We start from the raw sequence: 7,357 nt of genomic DNA, 5'->3' as shown, positions 1-7,357 counted from the left end.
AACTATCACAAACATGACATGGGAATTGGATAAAGCACATATGGATGGAACCAATATAAACATTGCTAATAAGTACAAACGTTCCATCTGTCGTTGAGTAGTAACATGTCCTTGATATCGGACTATTGCTCCTCATTGGAAAGACAAAGGCTAAAACATTTTTAAACAGCATGTAATGAATTCATACGTCCAGCATGAAGTGTAACCAAGGCATCATCCATAATAGTTTTGGAAATATAGTATGAACTGTGCTTTATCTCAACTCTAGTCTGTCAAATCTATTATTGCTATTTTGTCATCTTTGATAGCTCACTGATCTGATAAAAGATCAGTCTTTTGACAGGAATTCCGGCTCGACTGACCTGCTCAACTGAACCAAAGCTTTAGGCCACTTCCTATTAGAAACATCTGTAATATAGATTCTATACATTCAGTAGTGCCCCTTAACTCTCCAACTCGTAAAAGCTGAAGAACATATACAAACCATCAAACAAATAGAGATCTAAAACTGCAACTTTCTAACGGAAAGAAATGTCTTTGCCAAAGACCTAGACTAAATTTGAGATTCTCAGTTAACTCTATGTACTTTGTTCCTATCTTGCCTACCTTGTAAAACATTCTGCAAATGCATGACAGGGTATAAGGCTAGCTAGCTAGTCTGCATTTGTCACAGATACTTTTTCAAGTTACCAGGTAGAAGACCTTTAAAATGTATATTTGTACATTAATAAACCATTGCTTTTAACTCAAACATTGACCTGTAAAGTAGTAGTACCCACAACTTCAGACCATCCTTAGCTTTTACAGCCGATGACAACATTCTCCAAAAGGTAAAGCTAGCCTAACTTACCATCTCCGACACTTTACACGTCTAGCCTCTAAGCACATGTGGCTTAGCTACGAACGGACATATCAGAGAGTTGGACATACAGAAGGGAATCATGACTAGGCAAAACTTCCATGTGGTGGTGATATACTGATAAAAGGCAGCAATGCTAACACCGCCAATTATCGACCAACTTCACTCTTCTGCTATAGCTGGCACACCAAGAATCCAAGATGGAGTTCAATCAGAGAACGTGGGTACAAGAAGGACCGTGTGTGGGGGGGGGGTGTTAGTGGTATAGTAGCAGGACTTGGGTTCAGCAGGAAGACATGCAGCGGGGTCAAGGAATCCTCATTAATAAAATAAAACTGTAGCATCATGACACGGCGGTTCTTCTCAGCAGAGTCCATGCAGCAAATAAGTTGATAGAGGGAGCGGCTTCCTGGTTCGGGGGGAGGATGTTCAGCTGGTAGTGAGAGGGGGACACAGTTTAAAGCCCTACTGATAGGTAGTACAGTCTGGTGGAGGGGGGCAGGGGAAGCCCTCGTTTCATAGCAGGATCTTGACTCCCCCCGATGGTGACTGGGAGCCGTGGGAGGAGACCCCCCGAGGAGGCGCAGGTCCAAACTCTAACCGCTTCACCAAACTGAAAGACAGAACATCTACCATCAGTAACACAAATCAACAAGTTAATTTGAATGTTGCTCATAACATTGTCTGATCTACAGGAACCAGAACAAATCCCACCCAGTTCATTTCATGTTCATTAGTTGTAGGATACGTATACTGGTCTTAGAAATCAACTAAGTCTAAATGAAGAGTGAAGTACTTTTTAGTCCAGATCTCTGGCTATCTTGAGTTGAATGCACTAGCTGTGGGTCGCCCTGGATGGGAGCATCTGCTAAATGTTGTGCCATGTACACTGAGTATACAAAACATGAACACCTGCTCTTTCCTTGACAGACTGACCAGGTGAAAGCTATGATCCTTTTTGATGTCACTTGCTAAATCCACTTGAATCGGTGTAAATTAAGGGGGGGGAGATGGCTTTAAAAAATCCTTCTTTTGTGAAATGGATTGTCTGTGTGTGACATTCAGAAGTTGAATGGTCAAGACAAAAGATTCTTCAATTTTCACCTAAAACATACCCAAATCTAACTGCCTGTAGCTCAGGACCTGAGACAAGGATATGCATATTCTTGATACCATTTGAAAGGAAACACTTTGAAGTTTGTGGAAATTTTAAATTAATGTAGGAGAATAACACATTAGATCCGGTAAAAGGTAACAGCTACTGTAAATTGGACAGAGCAGTTAGCTTAAATTCATGTTAATGTTTCTGCCAATATCAGATATGTCTGTCCTGGGAAATGTTCTTGTTACTTACAACCTGATGCTAATCACATTAGCGCACCCGTTCAACCGTCCCACAGGGGATCCTGTAGAGATGTTTAAGTGCCTTTGAACGGGGTTATGGTAGTAGGTGTCAAGAAATGCAATGCTGTTGGGTTTTTCCACATTAAAGTTTCCTGTGTGTATCAATAATGGTCAACCTCAAAGAACATCTGGACAACTGTGGGAAGCATTGGAATCAACGTGGAACGCTTTCAACACCTTGTAGAGTCCATGCCCCAACGAATTGAGGCTCTGAGGGAGGGGGGTGCAGAAGGTGTTCCTAATGTTTGGTACCCCAGGAAGTGTCCACTGCCTCGGAAGCAGCTAATTGGGAATCCTAATAAATACTACTAAGTAAGCTGAATCTAGATACACACAACGAGACAGAATATATATAAAATATGATTTTCTCATTGTGACCCATTTACCTGTCGTAGCGTGGAGGGCTCATGCTGCAGGCCTGGATCTCTGTGCCTCCCTCTATAGCAGAGGGGGTACCGGGACACGACGGAAGAGCCAATCTTTTCGGCGACGTGTCAAATACGAAGTCTCGACAAGACGCCAACTTGGACTCCAGGTTCTAGAGCATCCAAGAGGGGAAATAAGTTGTATTACAGTCTGAGATCATCTTAGACACAGGAATGGAGATACGTTAAAAATAAAGTACCAAGATATTGTTTTTGTATGGAGTTTTCCTTTACGTCATTAAATTAGAATTCTATTTTATTCTATACATCATTGAAGGTTCATGGTGATGTTATGAGGGTGGTATTAAATGCATAGGTCCTACTACGACAATATTTCTTACCCCGACTTTTCTTAAGAGCTCGCTGACGATGTTGAGTGCAGATATGCGAGCCGACGTAGTCAGTGGAGTTCCTGTTAGGTTATCCCCTAAACACAAATATTACATTTAGCACACATCACAACATCAAACTACAGCTACTAAGGCGTTTCTAAAGCCAGAGGCGCAACATCGCAAGACTTTCCTGGAAAGCTTGCAAAACAGACCAGGCCAGGGTTTGATGGGAAATTCTTCTTTAGTTGTACATTTTCTCAATCTAAATGCACAACCATGATTCGAGCCAGTGTCTTAAGTGGTTGAACATGTTTTTATTCCAACCTTGTGAAACTGACATGCTTTCATTTTTCAAATACAACTTTATATCGAAGGATTGCCATTGATTTGATGGCCTGCTCACGCGCCGTTACCATGGGGCGGCAGGGTAGCCTAGTGGTTGGACTAGTAACCGTAGAGGTTGCAAGTTCAAATCCCCGAGCTGACATGGTACAAATCTGTCGTTCTGCCCCTGAACGGGCAGTTCATTGAAAATAAGAATTTGTTCTTAACTGACTTGCCTAGTTAAATAAAGGTTTAAAAAAACCTGATGACGTGTTTCTACGCACAAGCTTAGCTAGCCAACATCGCTAACCAGTGTGATTGGGGATTTCTATTAGAAAAGCATTTTTTGCCTATCTGTCTTCATACTGTACTGTCTTTGACTAAGGGATTAACTAGCATTCCACCATTATTCATATATTAAAATTTGGATAAAGTCATGTCATTATTACAGTTTAACCCGCAACACAGCTACCATTGGTCTCACCCACCTCGACGAATGCTTGAGGCTGGGGTTGCTGGGAATGTACCAAGTGGTTTGGAGGGGGTGGTCGGTATGGTGGAGCGTGACGATGATTCGGTCCTGTCTTTCTCTTTAGAGAGGCTACTGGGGGGGCGTCGCTCCTGGACCTGCTGTACAGCTAGCTCCTGTCGTAAATCTGCCCAACACAGAGCGAGAAGAGACAACAGATCAGATCTCAATACTGAGGACACGTGTGACATTGATACTACAGTACAAATATAGAAAAAGTCAATACAAGTAATCACCAATACGCAATGGAAGTCCCACCTACTTCCTGGATCAAGTTTTTGAATGGGCTTCAAGCTTATATCAAATTCATGAAAACATGATAATTTAAGATACTGTACATGTAAAATTGTATTTGTATTTGTGGATTCATTTACTTTCAACTGATGCCTTTCATGAAGGTTTTTGATTGCGTTTTCCCCCCGTAATCAAAAACCTTCATAAAAGGCACTGGGTAAAGGTAAATTAATCCACAAATACAATTACAGTATATATCTTAAGATGACCCCATTTTCATGAATATGATGATATATAAGCTTGAAGACCATTAAAACACAGTACAGGACTTGAAGCAGGAAGTAGGCAGGACTTTTATAGCTGTAAATTCTACACATAATGCCAAACTCAATCTCATATTCACCCTGCTTACTCTTTGAGGAATACAATGGGCAAGGCTGGATCATCCTGATATTACAATTTCAGTTAGTCAACTATCAAATTGCACATATTTTTGAAACCGGTAACTAAATCTGGCAAAAATCAGCAGTTCTTGATGAGAACATGAAATGAAAACCTTTTTGAGTTTCTTGTTCCACTGACTCACTTCTGGCTTCTCACTCACACAGAGAGAAACGCACTGACCCCCGTCCCCACCCTTACACACACAAACCTCTGGCCTCATCCTTTAGTCTCTGGACAGACTCCAGAAGGTTTTCCTTTTCATCCAGCTCACTCTCCAGGAAGGCGTTCCTTTCGATCACGTGGTTCATCCTCTGCTCAAAGTCCTCCAGGGACATGATGGTCGCCCTGCGAGACAGGACATTGGTCAGTCAGTTACTATGGTTATGTCTTAAATTACATCCTATCCTCCAGGGTGAGTGGAAGGACAGACATGGTTGAATCTGTATGTAGGTCTATGAAGTTAGTGACAAAATGGGTACACACCAATGTCAAGACACACACCAATGTCATTAGGGTGATTGGATAAAGAAGTGTCAGACAGACACTTCAGAGTTACAAGTGCCCAACAGAGGGTACAATGACAACCCAGCAGAGACATGAGGGGAGTTTGTTCCACCATTGGGGAGCCAGAGCAGCGAACAGTTTTGACTGAGCTGAGGCGCAGTGCCCTTATTTGGGTGTAGGGCCTGATCAGAGCCTGGAGGTACTGAGGTGCCGTTCCCCTCACAGCTCCGTAGGCAGCACCATGGTCTTGTAGCGGATGCGAGCCAACTGGAAGCCAGTGGAGAGCGGAGGAGCGTTTTTTACATAGTTATTGAAAGTCCCTCATCAACATAATAACAGTCAGTGTCATTACGTCACAATAATAACAACCAAGTCGAGGTCAAAGTGTCCAGACTGACCTCTTGGCCCTCTCCAGGTCGTCGTTGGACTGCTCCAGCTCTCTGATGTACTTCTGGAGTTGGTCCTTGACCGCTGTGGTCTCTTCCAGGTCTGCCTCCAACAATGAGATCTGCCAGAATCAGGAGATAAACGCAACCCAGAGTGCTGTTATTGCCTCATCAACATAATACTTCTCCTGAAAAATCACAGAACACTTATTTTTGATGCATGTCTGCTGCTCATTTGTGGTCTTAGATGACGTTCTCCCTTCACTTCTTCACAGGCTTGTCCTTGACTGTCCCCCAGGCCCCAGAAATGAAGGCTTTTAGCACAATCAAGTATTCAATGACTTTAACCTTCCCTCTGGGCTCAGCAGTATAAATAGTTGCTCAGAAGTCAGCTGCTCCGTGGTAATGAACACACAGGGCCCCTGGTGATGGTGGCTATGATTTAGTGATGCTAGAGTGACCGTGTGTGTACTACTAGACAACTCAAGACACAGAAGGCACTTTGAAGTCTACTAAAACATACAGATTATGGAGCCCAACCTTTACGTGATGGGAAGCAGAGTATACTAGATAATATGACGTGGTGATTCAAGACTACAGAATATGAGTAGTGTTGGCCTTGACAATACAGGTGTTCTAGGTTCTAACCTGGATGTTCTCCAGTTCCATGCGTAGCCGGTTGTTGTTGGACAGTAGTTCTCTGTTCCGTGCTTCACACTGCTTCAGCTCAGTCTCCAGCTCAGCCTCATAGTCCCTACTCATTTGCTGGAACTCCTGCAACTCCTCCTGTGCCTCCTCAGCCCTGGGCACAAACACACGTCTAACTTTCATAGCTAAACTATGTAGACGGAAATCGCCACTGAATTCTGATCTAAGATTAGATTCTATTTTGTCTCTGTTACAGGGTGAAGTTAGGATGGTCATGGCTAGAAGGGATCCAGCTTTTGTCAAATTAACACCAGATTTGATTTTTCGTAGCAGGTTAGGAGAACTTACACAGCAGGTTAGGAGAACTTACACAGCAGGTTAGGAGAAATTGCTTAAAGTTAGGAAAAAGTTTAGGGTTAGCTAAACACACACATCCCTTCTAGCCATGACCGTTTAGGATTGATATATGGTAAACTTCCTAGATATACGCTTATGGATAGATTCGGATTGTTTCACTTCTATCCATTATCCACACATCTAGGCCAACCAGTTCGGCTGCTAGCTACCAACCATTGGTATAATTCCTTACCTTTGCTGGTGTTTGTCTGACTGCTCCTTCCAGAAACACAGCTCTTCTTCTATGGACCCAAATTTGGGCGTCTTGGGCTCCCCCATGTCTAACGTTACAGCGGACTTTATGGTTTCACAAAACCTAGGTACACATGTAAAGTAAAGAAGGAACATGGCACTGGTCATGTTGAGGCAGGCTCTTGTTTGTCTAGCTAGCTAGCTATGGATATCAATTAATCATATAATGGAATGCATGATGCTTGCATGCATGTTGACACTTAACAGTTAGCCCAGTAGGTAACGTTAGACACTTGATAGCTAAGTATGTTTTTTTACAGCCCGTTGGAATGTCCAGTTTGATCAGATAACTATTCAGTTACTTTAGCTAGCCTATTCAATAAATACATTAAGATGTTGGCTAGCTAACTAGCTAGTTTAGCGAAATCCAAACCGTTACGTGAATAACATATAAACTGTTGTGCGATACACGATAGTGAAGATTTCCGACTTTCAGAGAGTAAAATATACGGCAGAATGCTTACCTGAACGCTGATAGCTAAGAAAATGTCATATTACCTACCTAGCTAACAGTCGATCAATAACATAGATAGCAAAACGCTATCAGGAAATAAACTGCCCTTCTACCCAAATCCAAACGATTACAACCCCCGCGTTTACAGCACACCATTGGTGGATTC

General features: G+C 42.6%; 1 pseudogene; it reads right to left on the bottom strand.

Annotated features, from left to right (window-relative positions):
• Window positions 1-435: 435 nt before the first annotated feature.
• LOC124015230 lies at window positions 436-7,190 on the bottom strand (annotated as a pseudogene).
• Window positions 7,191-7,357: the final 167 nt, after the last annotated feature.

The sequence above is a fragment of the Oncorhynchus gorbuscha genome, linkage group LG26 (assembly GCF_021184085.1).
Source record: "Oncorhynchus gorbuscha isolate QuinsamMale2020 ecotype Even-year linkage group LG26, OgorEven_v1.0, whole genome shotgun sequence".
NCBI lineage: Eukaryota > Metazoa > Chordata > Actinopteri > Salmoniformes > Salmonidae > Oncorhynchus > Oncorhynchus gorbuscha.
This window is presented reverse-complemented; position numbering and strand designations above follow the sequence as displayed.